The sequence below is a fragment of the Eubalaena glacialis genome, chromosome X (genome assembly GCF_028564815.1).
Source record: "Eubalaena glacialis isolate mEubGla1 chromosome X, mEubGla1.1.hap2.+ XY, whole genome shotgun sequence".
NCBI lineage: Eukaryota > Metazoa > Chordata > Mammalia > Artiodactyla > Balaenidae > Eubalaena > Eubalaena glacialis.
The window spans coordinates 118772983-118794236 of NC_083736.1; the positions used below are offsets into that span (position 1 = coordinate 118772983).

General features: G+C 41.0%; 1 protein-coding gene across 6 annotated transcripts in view; it reads right to left on the reverse strand.

Annotated features, from left to right (window-relative positions):
- Positions 1 to 21254, reverse strand: part of ENOX2 (ecto-NOX disulfide-thiol exchanger 2) — a 266757-nt gene that overhangs the window by 88397 nt on the left and 157106 nt on the right. Inside the window, exon 2 of one of the 6 annotated variants that reach the window (XM_061177643.1) lies at positions 15155 to 15301. The exons of 4 other annotated variants lie outside the window; for them this stretch is intronic. The gene's annotated coding sequence lies outside the window, so the exon portion shown is untranslated. Of the gene's footprint in view, positions 1 to 6617; positions 6638 to 15154; positions 15302 to 21254 lie in introns of those variants that run through there. One more of the 6 variants, XM_061177646.1, reaches the window with a different exon arrangement.

The window sequence follows — 21254 nt, forward strand, 5'->3', positions numbered from 1 at the left end:
GTTGGTAATCTATGAACAAACATGAGTGTCAAAGGTATCATTTAGTAGTGAACCCATACGGAAAGTCAGTAATTCTTTTGTAACAAGGCTACTTTCCTTTTGTTTTTCAAGCAAATCCCTGCATGGGTCTTAATTTGTTTACCCAGAGATCTGGGGACATGGCGGTGGCAGTGGGCTAGCAAGCAGGGTGACAGGGCTGTGTGTATTGCCTACCAGGGGTACCTCAGGGTTTTGGAGTCAGAAGGCTATGTTATTTGCCAGCTATGTGACTTTGGGCAAGTCACTTAATGTTTCTGAGCCTTGGTTCCCTCATCTCAAAAACACAGACAGCAATAATACTGATCTTACAGGGTTGGTGAGATGGTTAAACAAGAGATATTTATTGTAAAAGTATTTTGAAAGGTATAGGATACTCTATAAATGTTAGCTGTTAATGTTGCTGTGGCTCTGCTGCTGTTGTTGACGCTATGATATCAGTGCTGTTAAAGTCAAGGTAAAGGACTAGATGGTTATGAATTTCTGAAGTCTGGAGCGAATCCACAGATTTATCCTTGCCAGCTGTCTGGCAAAGCTGGCACAACACAGACAAAATTAAAATTTCTTTTCCAACTCTGTATTACTGGTCTATGTGGAAACTTTCCACCTTTGAACATCTTCCTCAAATCCCACTGAACCTGCCCAATCTGCATGTGTGAGAATTGTGTTTGCTCTGGCCTACGTCAGTGCTGAAGCCTAGGGCAGAAAGTAGTCACACATTTCAGGCATCTAACATTTTCTCTTCCTGGTTATTTCTCTTAGGACGGTGCAGGCTGGTGACTCAGCCGTGTGTACAAGATGTGCTCATCACCTGATCAGTTTGCGCCTGAGGAGCCTTCTGAAGGCCCTGACTTTTGCCTGTGTGATATTAACATAATCATTTGCATGTCATTTCCATTTTGTTTTTAAAAGGGTCTCTCCTTGAAGATCTACAAGAATGAGAGTAAGCAGTGGAAAGCCACGTTTCCATTCTACAAACGATATAATCAAATCTGTAAATGGGCAAAAATACACACGAGACGCTCCATAAAACTGTTGGCAATTATTTCAGTGAACAGACGCAAGTTGTGCACAATTCCCCACAGCTGCCGCAGGTGTTGAAGGAAGAGATTCAAACAACAGAGGGGAAATATCGATCATCTTTTTGAATATGGTGCTAGGCTACCTGCTTGGGTGCCCAGGAGGGGGTGAGGGAGGAAGAGTGCTGGTAATATTCCCACACATGTTTCCCAGCCTTGAGGCTGGACAGCCACATACCCATCTGCTGCTAAGAAAAAAAAAAAAAAAAAAAAAGACAGGGCTTAAACACATGGGACAGGCTGTTTGACCTCTGAGGTTGCAAGGCTCTTGGCCTCCGCCTAACAGCTGACGCCTGGAATAAGCAGGCCAGCCCCTCATGGCCTCTGCAGGGGCTAGCACGAGGGCTCCAGCTGAGGGGTGGCTGCAGCTATGGCAACAAATGCCCAGGAATGAGTTAACACCAGCCAAAGGGGTTAATGGGAGAGGCAAGGGCTTTTATACAAATGTGTTGGGGAAAGAAATGCGATACAGCGGGAATGAGGCCCATTAATAAAGCTGAGTGATAAAATCCACCACCATTCTTAAATTGGACTTGCCTACTTAAACTGCTTTTCCAAATCAGTCGCCTGTATTCTAGCTGTTCAATGAGACACTAAGCTTATTTAAAGAATAAAAACAATACCATAATATGCAGTGTAAAAGGAGAAAATAGGATAGGCAAACAAAGGAAGAAAGAAAAACAAGAAATGTGTACAACTATGTTCTGAATATGTTCAAACAGCTTGTTATTACTAACAATCACCACCTGACAATAAATTACCCCCCTACATGTGGATTACAAGCTGCATTATTATGATGCATTAGAATCAATCTGAGTACTAATGATAATGGGTGGTTGGGTGGCTAAACATGGCCCCCAATTACTGCTGAGTGCCCTCTCTTTCTGTGGCTACAAAACAACTGCCATCAATATTCTCTCATAGAGAATGTTTTCTTATCAGCATTATGTCCTCAAAACATCCCTGGAAGGCAGGTCGATATTGATGGGCTTTCTTGAAGAAAACAGGGAGGCATGGAGAGGTTAAGTGAAAATTAGCAGAGGCAGTACGACCATCCCACAACAGAATCTGGGTTAGAAAGAGAACCAAGGTACAGAGGCAAAGGGCTTTGGGCTGCTCCTTTGATGACAGCAGTGCCTACTGAATGCAGTAGATCAGAGTTTTCAGCCACTCTCTCAGCTACAGTGAGAAGCGTAGATTCCTTAAGCCACTACAATTGGAATATCTGATTGTAGCTCAAAGCACAGAACCACAGAGTACATTTTTACTTCTGGCAGAGTACAATACAACCTCAGAGTAAAGTTTCATTTCTGAGAAGAATAAAAGAGTACACTGGAATCCAGAAACAGTATAGTCCATTTGAATAGTATTTCCTAGTTTCATGAATGAAAAAACGGTACTTATTGAGCCCCTATTATGTTTTTGTTAGACTGAGAGGGACACGAGAGAAACAAAAGACAGTTACTTCCCTCAGAGAATTTATAATCTACTTGGGGATAGAGGCTGGCAAATTCACACACAAAATGAAGACCAAACAAGACTCCATAGGAGGCCTGAGTACAAAGTGACAATCCTGTTTGTCCTACTGGTTAGAGGAAAAGAGTGAGAAAATCTTAAAGGTGGGATGTTGGTAAGTTCCTCCATGAAAGATACCAGGAGAACTTAAACTGACAAGTATATTAGACATTTCCATCAGCAGTGAATGCACTCACAAAAGGGGTACACAAAGGAGGTGAACAGGAGAGAGCATGAGGTACATGAGAAGGACAGATGAGGTTACAGGGAACCAGGACAGAAGTGTCTGCCATTATTTGAATATGATCATGTCATTTTGGAACCAAACTCCACTGATGATAGGGCCTGCTTCCCTGGAGACAGCACTTCTTAGGCAAGCACATCTGGTTGGCGTGTCCCTATATATAGCTAAGGGCTATAGGGCAGGTAGTTCAAGAGGGAGTGCTCTAGTGAGCACATGGAAGGCAGACAGTCTGTTGTGCGCTGAAGAGAGGCCCACATGTTTTAGCTATTAGACATAAAAACTGGCCAAGCTGTCATTCTGTTTCAGAAATTAAGGTGTTTGACTTATGTGCCTGTCCAGATGGAATGTTAGCCCCCTCATAGGGTATCTGCAAGAAGGGATTGAATTTTCCTGAAAAAAACCATTTTGGATCTGTTTTAGTGACTTAGCTGGTGTTCAGTATTCCAGATGATGCCTTCCTGAGTCACTTCACTTTCTGCTTTCCTCTGCTCCACAGCCTCAGGCTATACATCTCACCTGGCCTTGTCTTGCAAACACAACTGGCTATAGGAGACTTGGGCAGAGGATGAGGATTACTCAGAAAAAAAAAAAAAAACCCAACCACTGAACACACACGTCCTGCACACAGTGGGTCAGCAGTATGACTGTCACAGGTGAAAGGAACAAAAGGCTACAGAGCTTCCCTAGGTCTACTTGTAAATTTCTCATTGAGAAGAATTAAATTCAGAATTGCAATCTGACTATATCTCCCTCTATTCTCTGGAATAGAAAATTGACTATTGCTGTCTCTTCTAAGGAAATTTGAAAGAGACCACAATTATGCCCGAAGGAACTGGCATGATATAAGAAGTTTGTGACCCCAGCCCCTATAGCCTCAAGGTATTGTAGCTCTGACAATAGCCTGGATGTGACCTGATAGCCTCAGATGCCATCTTTGGATTTTTCCAGGAATATAAATGGCAAGTTATTATTACATGAATGTTACTTGTAGAACTTGAACTTATGAGTATATTAGACACATACATCAGGAGTGCATGAACTCACAACAGGCTTGGCCAAGAGAGGTGAGCTGGAAAGAGAGAACCCGTGGTAAATTAGGAAGACAGATGAAGGTTAAAGGGAACCAGGATAGAGGTATCTGCCATTATCTGAATACGATTATGTCTTTTTTTGAGCCAAACTCCACTGATAGGTCCTGCTTCCCTAGGGGCAGCACTTCTCAGGCAAGCAAGTTTAGAAGTCATTTGGGAAGAAATATTCCTTTCCTCTGACATGAGCAGCTAGGTGGAAAAGATGAGCAGACATTTGCTTTGGGAGCAAGAGGTGCTGAGCTTAATGCCTATCATCTCCTGGAGATGATGATGATGATGTATTGTATATATACATAAAATCACTGCAGCTGCTTGCTTTTTCCAGGGGGTCAAAGTACACAGTCTTTATCTCCAAATGTCTGGTTTTCAATCTGGCTATATCTTGAAATCTGTTTTGAATACAGCTCAGACAGGAAGGTTTTGGTCAAGCATGCAGTGACTAACCTTCAAGCACAACAGAACACCAGGAGAGCAGTCTGACCTTTGCAGTAAAATTAATTTGATGCTTACAATCTAACCTAGAGTCCATAGCCTTTATTCATATGACAGAGTCACAAGACAATTTAGCAGGGATTATTAAAGTCCACTTAAGCTCATCAGAGGGGAGAATTGAGGTTGATGCATTTCAGGATGCCAGTGAATTGGCCAAAACATGTGGGAAAGGAAAGGAATATAGACTTCTAGGCATAAAGTAAAAGAGGCTACACTTAGTGCACAGTAGGTACTCAGTGAGAATTGATTCAGTGAATGAGGCAAGAGTAAGACAAATGTGATGTCTGACATCTAGGGAGCCCCTTCCCTACCACCCACTGATGCAACTTCAATCCCTATGAACTTCTCACATAGGGAAGCCATTTGGCAAGTGTCAGAGACCCCAGCGTGAGGCTGGAAGGTGAGTGGGTTAATGATGGTACGAGACATATCAGCCTGCATTCCCCTTCCCATTCCAGCTGGTGGTAGGAAGTCTGGAGCAGAAGATTGCTAACCAGAAATGAAGAAAGCCAAATGGATACCAACAAATTAAGAAGGATGCATCCTCTCCGAGATGGCTAAGAGAACCTCACACAGGAGAATTCAATTGGGTTTCCAGAAAGTCTCTGCGACAGTAGTACCAACTCCAGCATTACCTAGGAGGAATAAGTGTTCCAGTCACTGCACTTTAAACAAGTGCGTTATACACAAAGGCCTGACTGTTTGCAGTGGGAAATCCTGGTTGGTTTTATTTAGGCAATATAATAATGTAACTTTCTGAATCTGATGCTCTTTATTTGAACATTCATTATAATGATTCATCTCTGCTCTTCTTTCTTTACCAATGATATTTGCATTCTATTAGCAAATATAATTTCATAGAGGATGATAAGGGAATCAAAATTATCCAATTTGTTTCCATCATAGGAGCAGAAGGAATCCTTCAATGGTCTGTGTTGCATCATTGTACTGATTTCAATAAGCTTTTCTTTGGTAATCAGGGTTTGTAGCAGTAAATATTATTCATCATTGTAGAGTCAGTACTAATTTACTATCACAGAGATAGTCTGGTTTTGTCTAAGTGAACCCCCTCTTATTTTTTCTCATACGAACTGAACATTTTCCAGTCTGGGGGTTCCCTTGTACAACAGAAAGTATGCTGACATTGTATTCAATACGTATCTAAGAGATACTTAGCGCTAGTCTGATTCTCTAAATGGCCATCAGTATTTTACCTTGTATGAATAATTAACTGGTAACCTGCGATATTTCCTCTGCTGGGTTGTAAGAACTTTGAGGGTAGGGATGGTACCTTATATACAGTTAACTATGCTCTGGGATATGGCATAGTGAATGAACAAACAGCCGAGTTTGATCTCCTTCAATTTGCTGACAGCACTGTAATACCTGACACTAATTGTGGCTCACACTATTTACTGGTTATTTTTTTAAGTAAAAATGCTTTCCCCAAATTTTATACAAATTTTCCCCAAGTTAATCTTGCTAATATTTTCCCTATTAATTTCTTCTTTCACTAACTGAAGCTAGCCTACATAAGAGCAGAACAGAAACTCTACTAGGGGTTCTCTGGTTAGCTGGTTTGTTCTGTCTACAGAAATGATCTGAAGTCATGGGAATACGATCAGGGGAACTAGGAATGATATTCAAAATATTCAAACACCAGTATGGCATGAGCAACCAAACAGAATCTTACCACTGGAGTAGGGCCCAGGAAATCCCCTTATTGTGCCAGAGGTCGATCCATTATTGCTAGACTGTGGGAAGTCTGGAGGATACCAGGAGGGATCAGGGTGGCCTGGGTGACAGGCAGTCACTTAGGGGGGATCTGGACAGTGATTATTTATTGGCAGGAATGGCTGGTTATCACTTATGGGGCACCTGGCTGTACCTATTTACCAACTGGAAGAGAAGTTTTCCAATATTTTAAAACTGGTATGACCATCCAGGGCACACTGGCTGAATATCAGCCTGGAGGTTGTGGACCTGTCTTCACCTGGGCATGCAGCATAATAAGCAGATAATCCTACCCACAGCTGCAGTCTCCTTAAGTAATCTGTCTTAATGTTCAAGAAAACCATTGTGATCAAAGTTATTACTTATATTAAACCCCAATGCAAAAAACCCCCTTTTCAACAGAAATATTAATCTATCTCCTCTTACTCTGTTTTCCCAGGGGATGATCTTCTAATCACTTTTAATCTGTTAAACGTGCTCTTTTTTTCCTGTAAAGAGATTTTTAAAAATGCCTCTCAGTGATGTTTTGCGCCTAAAAAGAAAAAAATCCCAACATGTATAGTTTTTCCACTCCATGCAATGGAAGGTGAGTCAGGTAGGGGTAGCTGGGAAGCAGAGACATACAGTGGGAGACTGGGTAGCTGTGCTTGAGTAGAGAAAGCAAAATTAAAAAAAAAATGGCAGAGGCTGGACAACAGGGAGTTCTTTGTTCAAACCATTAGAAGCAATGGAAATAAAAGTGCCATGTTTTTGTGCCCTTTAAAATCCTTTGTTATGCTAGTCCAGTATCCAGGTCTCTGGGTAGCAGATCCACTCCACGTCAACATGCAGTCTCTGCTTAGGCACCTTATTGCCATCTATCCCCACCTGTACATGTCCACTCACTGTGTTGCAATGAGTAGCAATTGCTTCTCTGTTGGGGGACTGGCTGGATTCCAAGGCCTTGGTTTGGGTAAGCTTGTCTTTGCCATTTAGTGTTAATTTTACTTTGTAGGAATGCTAATGAAATTGCTCAGAAAGTTGGATAGGATGTGTGGGAAATTGGCAAGGTGACTAATTCCTATTTCTCTAGAGGTGATGGCTGCAGCTATACTAGCTAGTGTGAGTAGATGCCAGTTGCAAATTTCCTTAGGTATAGGCTGGGTAAATGGGTGAGTCAGAATCACAATTTCTGCCTGGAAGGAATGTCTAAGCAATAACATTGGGCATGAAGTGTTCAGCATACCCTAGTGCTGGGGTATTAAACCTGGAATTCTTGCTTAGTAATAAAATAAAATAAGTAGGAATAAATGAAATAATACAATCAACAATAATAGAATCAACAAAGTAGGAATTCTCACAAATGTATGTTTAAAAGAAAAGCTCAGGAATATCACGTATAGTTTACTTTCTGGGACACCTCTAAGATTGCAAGTTGGACATACAAAGGAACTTGGAGTGCACACTAATGAACAGTTTCAAATGGCATGTTGCATAGTAGCCGGGAGGCAAAGGACTTGCTACAAGTATTTATTTGTGAGTTCCAAGGAAATATCCCAGAAATGGCCCCTTCACTCCTCATCAACTGTAATATAAAGAGATCTCCAACAAAACAAAGCCCTTTCCCTTATGTATGGGATTTCCTTGTGAAGCAGTGGCTCCTTGGGTAGGATCGATGCCTATGGAATATACACTGAAAATAATGGCTCAGGCTCCATAGAGTGGAAGAGCTCTAACAAGCATTCCCAGTGGGAGAGACTGATTAGACAGTTACAGACTTCTCCACTTTTTACATTTATCCCTGCCTCCTGCTAAGTTGCATGAGTTCAAAAAAGGTTAAGATGTCTTACCCAGAGATTTCACTTATGCAGTAGACCAACCAAATATTCATACATGAGTATAAATGGCTGCTTATGAAGCACCTGAAGTTTTTTCAATAAAGGAGGAGTTTTGTATGTGTCACTTGGTCTGCACTCTGCTGGGGGCATATCGCTCTGACAGTAGGAAAATGTGCTCTTTTCAACACGATTTAGTCTCATTTCCTTTTTCTTCCCAGTCTCTCTCTAATGACTGGAAGTAGAATGAGACTTCGATTTTTGGATGATTTAGAGGTCTGTGAGTTGGCTCTTTCTTCCCTTGGTGTGTAACCAACTTCAAAGAAGCAACTGTGTAACTACTAAGGAAATTAGTTTTTTGCCAAGGGATGGAGATCTTTTGTCATAAGCCAGAATGAATAACTAAGCCCTTCTGTCTCCATCTCAAGAGGGCCTCTGGGCTGAGAGGAGTGTCTGGCTGGTGGTCTAGGTTTGCTCACGAGAGCAGCAGGCAGTCAGCTGGTCAAGAATACTGTTTTTGTTCCTTCTGTAGGCAGAAGCACAGAGTAGGGAGGCTAGGGTGAATGGCGGGAAGACAAAGGGGAAATAAGACAGTAAACAAATTAACAAATGTAAAGTACATAGCACAATGCCTGATAGGTACACCTCTATGTAGAGCTATCACTTATTGAGCACCTTCCTGTGTAACTTACTGCATTAAGCGTTTTATATGCATGTTATCCTTACAACAACCTTATGAGGCAGGAGTTATTATGATTCTCACTTTACGGAGGAGCAATAGGTGTCAGGCATTATATTTGGTACATTACTTATGCCTAATCCTCACAACACTCTTGAGTTGCAGGTATGATTATCTCCATTTACAGTTGAAGAGATGGTGGTTCAAAGAAGTTAAGCAACTTGCCCAAGATCACACAGGCAGTAAGTGGCAGAGTGAGGATTCTAATCCAAGCTTGACTCCAAAGCCCATGCTTTTAACCACTGAACTCTGCCACCTCTGCTGCAATCTGCTATATGTTAGACATTAAGTAAATGCTTGTCCCCATCCCAACTGGTACAGCAAAGGTAGCTGGAGAACAAAGAGTTGAAGGTAACCTGATTTTAGTAGTCAGAGAAGAAGAGGTTGAGTAGTGGAGATAAGAGCTATAGCTGCTATTTTCCCCTGTGGCTGTTGTTCCATAGGATGTGGGGAGAGGCGATAAAAGACAGGGAGACAAAGGATAACTGATTTCTATCTCCTCATCCCAAATTGTAAGAGGAAGAGAGACCACTCAGAACGTGAGCTGGGGCTAGGAGCTAACACTATTAGAGAGTTACTATTACCTGAGCTAGGTTGGTGGGCCAGTTATCAATTTGTTGCCTCTTACCTTCAAATTCACCCTTATTGCTTGCTCTGTGTAAACAGCTCTGGGCCCTTTAAATATTTTACCTTTGCCAGCTGGCACAGTGTTAAGCTTTGTCAGTAGGGGGCACGAGAGAGACATTTCAGCAGGAAGGAGCTATATTTCCTGGTTCCAGTGTGCTGGTGTGTTCACCTGGCAGGCTCCTGCAGCCTAGGCCCCCAGTTTCCTATCTCCAGCAGCACACACAGCTTTCCCAGCACTAGGTTCCTGCAGTGCCTGCAGCTTTTCCGGCATGCAGTTTCTGTAGTACGTGGTAATCAGAAGCACCCAGAAGCTTCTCCCAGTACCCCTCCCTCAGGCAGTTTTGTAGTGGAGTGTCTTATGCTGAGATACCTCCCTGTGAACAGCTCTCCTGGCACTGTAGAGGGTAGATTTTCCAAAAGTTCCACTGGGCAGTTCCAGGAGTCATAATTCCAGAAACTTCTGCCAGCAAAGCACCACAGCAATTTCTCTGCTATCCAGTGAACCACAGCTGTGCCCTCTCCTGCAACGTCTGGATCTCATCCCTTTTGGAAGGGTTCTCTCTTGGGTGCTCTAACTCAGTTTTACGGTATAGTGGCTGCTCCTTATATTTGCTATTCCTACATTCTTTACAGTTCTCTTTACTTTTCACTAGCCAATCCCCCATTATTGTTAATAGTTACAGTAAACTTCCTCTGTTTAAATTACCATGTGGTCTCTCTTTCCCAATTTTCCCAAACCAGTACAGTTCACTCCCTCTTCCCAGATATCAAAGTAAGGTGATTCCTTATGCAAAGGGATGCTTCTAGGAGGGAAGTGCAGGTAGGGAGGATGGCCTTTTTCCCCAGAGACAATTTCTAAAGAGAAAAGAATATCTTATTTTTCCAGGAGGCAGGAGATGACTTCTCTGTCTTGCTTTCTAGTACAAAAAATTTAATTAGAATGCCTGTGGCCTTTCAGCTATTGGAATTCTTTCAATGAGGAGGAAAGAATCTGCAAGATAGGAAAGGCAATTGGAAACTTGAAGACTGCTTAGGCAATGAGACTCAAAGCGCTTATGCTCATTCCTAGTCCAAATTGTCCTTGAAGTTCTATAGCTCAAGTGCTCCAAGGGATAAGTGGGTATTTGTAATAACAGCCTCAGATTGACCACCCTCTTTAAGAAAACAATGAATATTAAACTCAAAATCTCTATCATTGCCCACAGAACCCTTCTTCAAAGCTCAAGGTTGTCTTCCAGAGATAAAATATTTTCCTTTTTTCCCCCTGGCTTTACCATGGACACATTTATAGGCATTTTCAGACAGCTTAAAATGTCATGAATTCTGGAAAAACTTCTGAAACCAGGATATAAGTTGAGTGTTTAGAGTTGGTGTGTCAGGATATTTTCCAAGTGCCATGAGGAGGAATGGTTTTCACCAGTGAAAAAAACGCCATCATAATTTTTGTATTATCCAAGGATTTGTGCAGCTGAGTTTTTTGAATTTGAATAAAACGTTTTCCAAAACACGTGTTGTTAATTAACGACTACCTTTCTACTTTTGTCCTCTTTATGCCTTCATGCTTCCCCACCCCTCCAACCAGCTCAAACTACAATATTGCTTCCCCAAAGCTCAATGAATGCAAAATGGAAGGCAAGCAGTTAAGTAGGAGAGAATAAGGAAATGTGAATCTCAAGGTCTGATAATCAACAAAAATGTTCCCTTTACATAATACAAGGTCATCTTTGGAGAATTTAGGAAGCACTGGCCCAGATCAAATTCAGAGGCACTAAAAGCATCACAGCTAATCAGCCAGGCTGCTCAACTGCTAGGAAGTTTTCCATATACACTTTCCATGTGTTTGAGGCCTCACAGCAATAACAACTGCATTTGGAGCCATAGCAGCTTTCAATAAAGAGTGTTTAGCCAGAGTGGTCATTGAGGGGGTTCCAGGTGGTTTTCTGGATCATCCAGGGCACCAATATGTTCATGTTTGGGTGAAGATCCCAAGCAACATGGGTGAAAGAGGGAAGTTTGAGTAATTTTACATACTACGATGCTCTTGCTAGAAAACTAACAAATTGGAGTTTCAGAAAACCAGTCCAACTATAGCCTCTGCTTCCCTTCCTCTGTTTGCTCTTTCCAATCTTGACCCTGGCCCAAGTCCCTGCAAACCTTCACTAGCCTTCCCTCTTTCCCTTTGTCCCCCACATATAAACACACATACACACAGAAGGATCACACAGCCAAGAATGGAATGGGGAAAGGAGCATTGCCTCAGAGCAGTTTGATGGTTTATACTGTAGCAGCTGCTAAGGACAGGTGGAATTGGTGACATGTAGGGGTTTGTTGCCCTAGTTAGAATTTCTTCCTAAAGAGTGAGAAGGTCATTGATATAAACCAGGGGTTGTTGTAAACCAGTGCAGACTTACCATCACTTTCAAAACAGGAATAAGTCCTTTGCCGCTCTCATTATAATGATTATAGATTAGAGTATTGGTTCTTATGCAGGGTGGTTGGATGGTCTGGCACATGAAGAACTGGTGTTGAGAGAAGGGGTAGCCTAGTGGTTAAGATAGGCCCTAGAATCAAAACCTGGGTTTGACTCTCAGATTCACCACTAACCATGAGCAAGGTACTTAACTTCTCTGAGTCAGTTTTCTCATCTGCAAAATGGTAATAATAGTATGTGCATTATAGGATGTTGTGAGGAATAAATAAAATAAGGTATGAAAAGTTTCTGGCACATAGGAAACACTCCATATATGTTAGCTACTATTATTTCTATAGTATTATTTACTAAAAAGCACACTGACATAACATCCTTGGCCGTCTTAACTCTCTTTTGTCAGTTTTGGAGATGTGGATGGAGGTGATACTGTCAGGGGTAAAAAAGATGTGTCCCAAACAAATATTCATCATTTTTGAAAAAGGTGCAAAACCAATTCAGTGATTTTCAACAAATGCTGTTCAGGCAATTGGGCATCTGAAAAAGAAAGAAAGAGAGAAAGAGAGAAAGAGAGAGAGAAAGAGAGAAAGAGAGAAAGAGAGAAAGAGAGAGAGAAAGAAAGAAAGAAAGAAAGAAAGAAAGAAAGAAAGAAAGAAAGAAAGAAAGAAACTTGACCTAAATCATATACCTTATACAAAAAATAACTCAAGATGAAACATAGACTTAAACATTAAATGTAAAACTTTAGGAGAAAAACAGGGGAAAATCTTTGGGAACTAGTGATAGGCAAAGAGTTCTTAACTTTGACACCAAAAACATGACCCATAAAGGGAAAAATTGATAAACTAGATTTCAACAAAATTAAAACTTTTGATCTGCAAAAGACCTTGTTAAGAAGATGAAAGGCATGCTGAGAAGTAGTAAAAAATATTTGCAAACCACACATTTAACAAATGAATGGTATCTAGAGTATATAAAAAACTCTTAAAACTCAATAGAAAAACAAAGAAAAAGAAAATGATTCAATTAGAAATTGTGCAAACGATGTGAAGAGATATTTCACCAAAGAAATATGCACATGAAGAGATCTTCAACATCATTAACCATTAGGGAAATGCAAATTAAAATCACAATGAGAGACTACTACACACCTTCAGAATGGCTAAAAGAATAAAAAATTGACTACGCCAAATGCTGGCGAGGATGTGAAGAGACCGAATCGCTCATACGTTCCTGGTGGTACTGTTAAATGGAACAGTCATTCTGGAAAAGTTTATCTTTTCCTTTAAAAAATTCAATATTCACCTACCAGATGACTCAGCAATTGTACTCTAGACATTCATCCCTGAGAAATGAAGATTTATGTTCACACAAAATCATGTACATGAATATGCATAGTAGCTTTATTCATAATAGCAAAAAACTGGAAAAAAACAAGATGTTCTCAAGAGATGAATGTTAAGCTGTGGCACATCCATACAATGGAATACTACACAATCAACTACTGATACACACCATTATTTGAATGATTTTCAAGGGAATTATGCTGAGTGAAAAAAAAGCCAATTCAGGAAGATTACATACTGTACAATTCCAGTTATATGATATTCTTGAAATGCCAAAATTATAGAAATGGATAACATATTAGTAGCTGGTATATGGCAGGAAGGAGGTAGGGTAACATGAGGGATTGTGTGGTGATGGAACTGTTCTGCATTTCGACTGTACCAATGTCAATATCCTGGTTGTGCTACTGTACTACAGTTTTGTAAGATGTTACTGGGTGAAAGGTATATAGGATCTCTGTATTATTTCTTACAAACAGCATGTGAATCTTCAATTATCACAAAATAAAAAAGTTTGATTTTTAAAAAAAGGAAGGAAGAAAAGATGTGGATAGACAGAAAAAGCTGAGTAGAGATAGACCCTGTTGTTTTCAATACAGTTCAGATTTGTGTCCCAGATTATAGCAGGGTTTCCAGCTTGGCAGGCTTATCCAAGGGACTGCAGACATCCCCTCAGTGTTGGAAAGCAAGGCAGGCTTTTCATGCAGAGATAGCACTTGTTCCTCTCACTGGGATATTAGTTATTGCTCTCACAAGTTTGCAAACTAGGAGGTATATGACACAATTAATGAAGGTTAGGAAGCTCTGGGTTAGAGTCAGTAAAGTTCCTGAAAGTCCTCCAAGCAGCTCTGTTGCTGGTACCCTGGCTGCTACTGAAGAAGCGTCCTGTGAGATCATTTAAGCAGAGGGGATCTCGGAGCAAATAGTATTCTATTGCTTGGCCTCTGAAGAAGAGAGACAAGGGAGGGCAGCCATAGGACAGCTCTCTTCTTGAGGACAGTGTGCAGAAGGAAAAGAGAGGCCTGTGAGTGGTAGGGGAGAAAGACTGAGGATCACAGGCTTGAGAAGGAAGAAAGCAGAAATTTCTCTGCCTCCCATGTCTGGGTAATTGAGCATCTCTTTACCTATCATTGATGTCACGGAGTACTTCAGGCAACTTGGAAGGAAAGTGTTGGGTAAAAACCGAGTGTTGACATCTCATTTTTAAAGGCTAACTGTTCACACGTGAACGATTGTGCAGAATATTAAGGCCCAGTATGCTTTTCCATCTGGACGATGGATCACCACAGGGAGAATGCATTTCTACTACTGGCTGAGTATTTTCAAACAGACACAATATTCTTGCTGCTCTCTTCTTTTCCGTGATGTCATTAAACTATTCGATTTGGTTAACACTGACTTTTATGCTTCCCCACACACTGGTTCCCTGTTTACCAAATCTGCTGAAAAATGCCCAGCCCAGGCGGTCTACCTACAATCAGCAGAGTTCCTTGTGTTCAGGTGAATCTCCAATAAGTCTGAATTAAGGCGTTTTAAGGTGACCTAAGAACCTCATTCATGTGAATGCCTGCTGCAGCAATGGGGATGTGGTTGTTTCACAGGAGCGGTCTAGGGATAGTGCCACCTCTGTGCCCATTTCCCATCTCCCCTAATAACGCTCAGGGGCACAGAGGAGCTTCTTGGGCCTCCGAGTGCATTTTGTGTTTAGCCCATTTCCACAGGGCGTAGTGCCTTCCTGTCTTTCTCACCTCTTCTGACTGCTAGCTCTATTATCTCCATCAGAAATTTGATCCTGCTAGAAGTGCTGTGGGGCTTTTTTTGGTCTATTCTTTTAATAGAGCCTTCCAGTTTCCTTTGGGCCATTATGTTCTCATGAAGCAATGCTTCACCGTCAGTCTTTAATATTTAATGTGACTAGAAGCTTTCACAAAAACCTATTGAGATGCACATGCTTTAAGTGGCAAAACTGTTATTTAATGATCTCGGGTGGGTACACTAATTCAACCTACCTGTGAGGGAAGGTGACCTCCTAGTCCCTCTGGCTCTGTGTCTGCATTAATACAATTGAAATCTCTTGCCATTTATGGAAACATCCATTCACTCTAAAAGAGAGGGCTGTAGGATTTTTTTGACATCATAAAAGTAACTGATGATTTCTGAAAAATTGGAAAAGAATATAAAAAATACAAGTGTGAAAAGACATACATATGATGAATGTCTGTTACAGCATTGCCATAAGAAGAAAATAAATTAGGAACAATCCAACTGTCCAATAATAGAGGATTGGTTAAATAAATTAAATGATATATTTATAAATGGAATACTCTGTAGCCAGTAGGAATAATGATGTAGATCTATGTTTACTGACATGGAAAGATGCCAAGATACATTAATAAGTGAAAAAATCAGGCTAAAAAACAGTGTGTACTATATGTTTCAATTGTTTTTATTTAAAAAACTGACACACTGGCCATAAAGCCAGAAAAGGTATATGCCAAAATGTTAATAGGTGTTCTCTCCGGGTGTCGTTATTGTGATTTTCACATCTTTCTTTACTGTGTGAACTTTTAAAAAGGGTACACAGCAAAATTATTTTGTTTAAAAAGTATTATGGGATTGTAGCTATATAACTCACAAATTACTTTCACTTAACAGTGAAATCCAAGCAACCTTTATATTTCCATTCAAGCTCCAGTTTTTAATCTAGAGCAGAGGTTGCCAAACCTCTGTAAAGGGTCAGATTGTAAATATTTTAGGCTTTGTGGGCCATGTAGCCTCTGTCATACTACTCCACTCTGCACCTGTAGTCTAAAGCAGTCAGAGACAATATGTAAACAATTGGCATGGCTATGTTCCAATAAAATTTTATTTATAGAAACAGGCAATGGGCCAGATTTCACCTACAGGCTAGAGTTTACTGAACCCTGCTCTAGAGTGCTGAATAGAGGAGGCTCAGGTCCCATGTGCCTTGAGAATTAATCTTGTTTCCTCTGTTCTTCTGGGTCAATGCAGGTTATACTACTAGTTGCTGCTCTCCAAAATTGAGGCCAAAGTGGCTTGGAGGCATCACTGGAACTTACTATTTTTTGCTACTTGGTTTGAGAATTTTCCTACTCCATACTTGGGATATGCTTTATATAGGGCCACCCTGCCCACCAAAGTGAACCTTAGATCTGCCACAGATAAAGCCATGGCTACAGAAGTCCCATAAGTGACTCAAAGGGTTGAAGAATTCACAACAACCAAGTGAGTGACTTTAGCTAGAACTAGAAAGCCCAAAAGAATCAGTGCTTCCTATAGCTCACCAGTATTAACACACTCCATAAAGCAGTTTTCTGAGGAGATGGATTACTATAGTCTGTCACCAGGAGAGCTTTTAAGGAGTCTTAAAATGTTCAACAACGCCCTAATTTAGGAGTTTAAAAGACTTATATAGCTGAAGCAAAATACACATGGGGGAAAAAAGGAAGTTTTAGCTGAAGAAGGGCAGCCACTCCTGGTCACAGACAGCACCCTGATTCCCAGAAGAGCAGTGGAACTAGGTTAACTGTGTGGGTTTAGTTCACGTATTTGCCTTTGCCTTAAGTTACAATCAGCGCTGCGGATTCTTAAAGCAGTCTACTTGACATATCCAATCTGTAAAGAATATTTTTTATCTTTTCTTCGCAAAGTAAGAGGGATTAAATTATTGCTCACACACACACACACACACGCACACACACGCACACACACACGAAACGCTTCCAAATTACAGAGCTTTCAGATCACCCCAATCCTGTTATCTAAAGTATTATTCAATCACACTTAATGGTCTGGCCACTCAAAGGAAGTCACCTAAGAATAGAATGTATTAGGTACAGGATCCAGGGAGCCAGAGCAAGATACTCAGGATTCGGGGTTACAGCAGAGCTAGATGTCCTGAATTCCTAATCTGGGAAAATCTGACATATAGCATCAAATATTAATGATAGAATCTCAGGACATGTAGGTAGCCCAGGGCACTTGTGGAGCCCCATCACAACACTCAGAAGAGTGGCCAGTTGGCTAAGGTGGGTAAAGGGAAGGGGAAGCAGGAAAAGGTCTTCAAGAGAACCAAGAAAATTTGATGGACAGTGTTTCGAAGGTTCGGAAGGAAGTGGGGGTTGGAGTCAAGGTGTTGGTTGAAGTGCGATCTAAGGGCAAAAGGGCAGACCAGAGAGGGAACACAGCCGTGTTGCTAGTACTGTGGTTTCCATTTGACAGAGGCAGGTTAAGTGACTTGTTCAAGGTCCCTGTCAATTATATTGAAATTAAATTCACTCTTTCAGTTTACTCTGATGTTCTATCCCACCATGCCACCCAGCTACTCACGAAGATGGTGCCTGTTCATTTTCCTTTAGATTTAAACAACTTAGAAATACTGTGTAGTATGTAGATGTGAAATAGTTGCTTGACTCCTCTGTGGAGAGGACAGAAAATTTAAGGTGTGGAAAATGATTGCCCTAAAAACAGTAAGTGCCCGATTCTAAATAAATGGGGATGGGACATTCCAGCTGTTCCTGGCTAGTAGACTAGAGGCAGCTTTTCCAATTTAGAGAATGACACTAAAATTGCTACCACTTCTTTAAAAGTTGCTAAAGTCTAACTTAAATGAACGGATGTAGAGGAAAGTACGGTGAACAAGAAGTATGAAGACTTGGGAGAAACTTGACTTCTAGTGTCAGCTCTGTCACTAAGTTTACTGTGTGATCTTGAATAAGTCACTTCCTTTTTCTGGATGTTAGTTTCCTCACCTGTGAGATGAGGTGGTTGGACTCCATAATCCCTAAAGGGTCTTTCACCTCTCACATTTTATGATCCTGTAATTCCTGGTGGGTTTTTTCTCCTGACATTTACTTGCAAGGGCCATTCTGCCATCCACACAATTTAAGTTTTCATTAAATCACAGATGGTCTTAAATAAAATCTCCCCCTTGAAGAGGGGAAAAGAACAGGATGTTTGTGCTGAAATGGCTCATGTCAGGTATGACCTTTTTAATTCAGAACAACTCTCTAGTGGTTCATTAACTCACCCCAAGGGCAGCACAGCAAGCAAGTACTATTACAAAAGGCCCCAACTGTGCAGCCAGAGAGAGCTGCCCTATTACCTAGTGAAAACAAAGTGGTTTCCTCTTTGTGCCCACAGTGGTCAATTTTCAGATCAGGAACATATGATTCTATCACTGAAGGAATCCTGGCCAACTCACAGAAACCCTGTGCCAAGTCTAATACTTGCTTTGAGGACTAAGCTAGAGTCCTTTCCACAGGAAGTAATGGAATTACTTCTAAATAATTGATAACTGTGGCTCTCTTTCCCAGATAATTAAAAATGCTTAGAAAATATAATATTCTAATAGCCCAGTTCTGCATAATGCTTTACGTTTTACAACACATGCCAATCAATTTATTTTCTCATTTACATTTTCCTAACAACCCACTAAGGTGGGGAAAATAGGTATTATTATCCCCATTTACTAGATAAGGAAACTAGGGCTCAGAGAAGTTAAGGACATGTCCCAGGTCTCATAATAAGTGTCAGAGATGACAGTAGAACCCACATCTTGACTGGTTCAGTTAATTCACCAGTACACTTTTCAACTGTCCCGTTATACTAATTTAGGTGTTGTCAGGAGTGCAAGTTAAAGATAAGAGATTTTAGTACTGTGTCTAGATATTGCAAAGTATTTTTACACTCGTTTGAAGACTTGTGGCATAGGTTTAATTTCTCATAATGGGAAGAGTGGCTAGGAGAACTCTCTCAGAAAATATTCAATACATATTACACAATGAATTCGATTGATTATTATATATCTACTAGACTCAAAGCAAATATTTATTGAACATCTATAAAACTGACCCTGTGCAAGGTGATATGGAGATACACAAAAATATAAAACATGATTTCTGACTTCAAAGAGAGTCATAAACACTAAATAGTGTATAATAAAGTGCTAAGTGTTGGAGTTGCAACAAGTGCCATAGGGGCATGGGAGGGGAGAAGTTGGTGAGGAAAGCCTTCTTGGAACAAATGGAATTTAAACGATGGGTACAATTTCATCGGCAGAGAAGACGAAGAGGTTAAAGCTCAAGTGAAAGGTGTGGGAAGGGAACAGCATGAGCTAAACCAAAGGGGCAGGCATACATGAGATTGGACATCTGTGAGAATACTGATCTGAGTGGAGAGCAGAGGGGGAGTGTCTGGTAAAGCTACAGTTCATCCTAAGTGTTCAGGCAGAGGGTTGTCCGCCTTTCACAGCATTCTATCCACTCATGAATAAAATGGCATCGAAGGGGGCTTCCCTGGTGGCGCAGTGGTTGAGAATCTGCCTGCCAATGCAGGGGACACGGGTTCGAGCCCTGGTCTGGGAAGATCCCACATGCCGCGGAGCAACTAGGCCCGTGAGCCACAACTTACTGAGCCTGTGCGTCTGGAGCCTGTGCTCCGCAACAAGAGAGGCCACGATAGTGAGAGGCCCGCGCACCGCAATGAAGAGTGGCCCCCGCTTGCCGCAACTAGAGAAAGCCCTCGCACAGAAACAACACAGCCAAAAAAAAAAAAAAAAAAAAGACTTAAAAAAAATGGCATCGAAGGTAGACACAATGATGGTTAAGAGCTTTGGCTCTGGAGTCAGACTTGGATCTGAGTCCCAGAATTACCGCTTACTTGCTGTATTACCTTGGGTTAATTAATTAACCTCTTGGAGCTTAGTTTCCTTCTCTGTAAAATGGGGCTGCAATATGGATAAATTAAAAAGCGTTTTTGGTCCAAACACTTGTTTTAATTTTTTATTCAAATTTTGATTTAAAAACCATGATGACCATGGTAGTGGGGACAGAGTAGGAGATGGTACTGAATAGGAAAGTTAAGATCAGATCCTGCAGGAGCTTCATGGTTGGTTTGAGAAGATTGCCCTGAGAGGAATACATATGCCTTCTGACTAAGGAGAAGGAGCCAGAGGAATCAGTGCAAGGGCACTCAGCCAACTGCTGGCAAAAGTGTTCAAGCTTGCAGACTGCTCATCCTTACCTCCATTCACTCATCCATTTGACACTCTGGACTCTTCTCATTTTTTCTAATGAGCATTTCTTAAAGGTATGGTATGCTGGGCACAGTTGCCATCCCTCATATACTTTCTGATAGAAGGGAATTTTGGATCCTAATTTTGTCCTGGAGGCCCTGGGTTATAATTACTTTCTAATAAGGGGTCAGGGACATCTAAGCAAAGGGTCAGATTCACTGAGGAGTAGTCTGAGAAACTCTAGGGAAGTAAATTCCTGGCTTGAGTGAAGCAGGAGGAAATAACAGGTGCCAACAAAGATAAGCAATAGAATCCCAGAAAAGAGCAACTGTTACCTGAGCCTGGAAGGTCATGAATGTGGAGCACATTTGCAAAATAGGAGCCCAGGGACATAGCTGTAATTACCAACCAATGAGCCTCCCCTTAGTACCAGGAAAACAGATGGATACACTAATTAAAGGGGGATAGAGAGGGAGAGACAGAGAACAATGTAATATTTAAACATGAGGAACTCAAGAGAGTCAAACTAGCTTTGTTTCTGATAAAGAAAATTAGCCTTTTGATTCCAGATAGCTCTAACCACTGCCTCCTCCCCCCAGAAACCTATGCCAAGTTAAGTGCTTTCACATAGTCATATATAATTTTCCTTGGTCCAGGGTGTACTGCAGTGTTGCCTTTGAAGTAAAAGAAAGCTTGAGAAGCTACCCTTATGATCACATGGACCATCTTTCTTATGCTTTTCTCCCCTTTCTTTCTCAAAGGGAGGGGAAACAAATTATTTTAAATGACAGCTTGCTGAGCTTGTTGGCTATCATTGTAAAAGAATGGTTTATTAAACAGATGATGTATAAGCACTTAAGAAAGTAAGTGGTGACCAGAGACTCCAGTGTGAGAACATGTCTGGTTAAGTAAAGATATTTTTTTCTTTGAAAAGGATACTAGAATGACAGATTTACAGCAAATCCTTCAGAGTTGCCTTATAAAAAAGATGAATAAATATGGATCAGATGATAATTTAGTTATAGCTGTATTCCTAGCTGGTTGAAGAGTTGTACTCAAAGAGTAGTGACGAA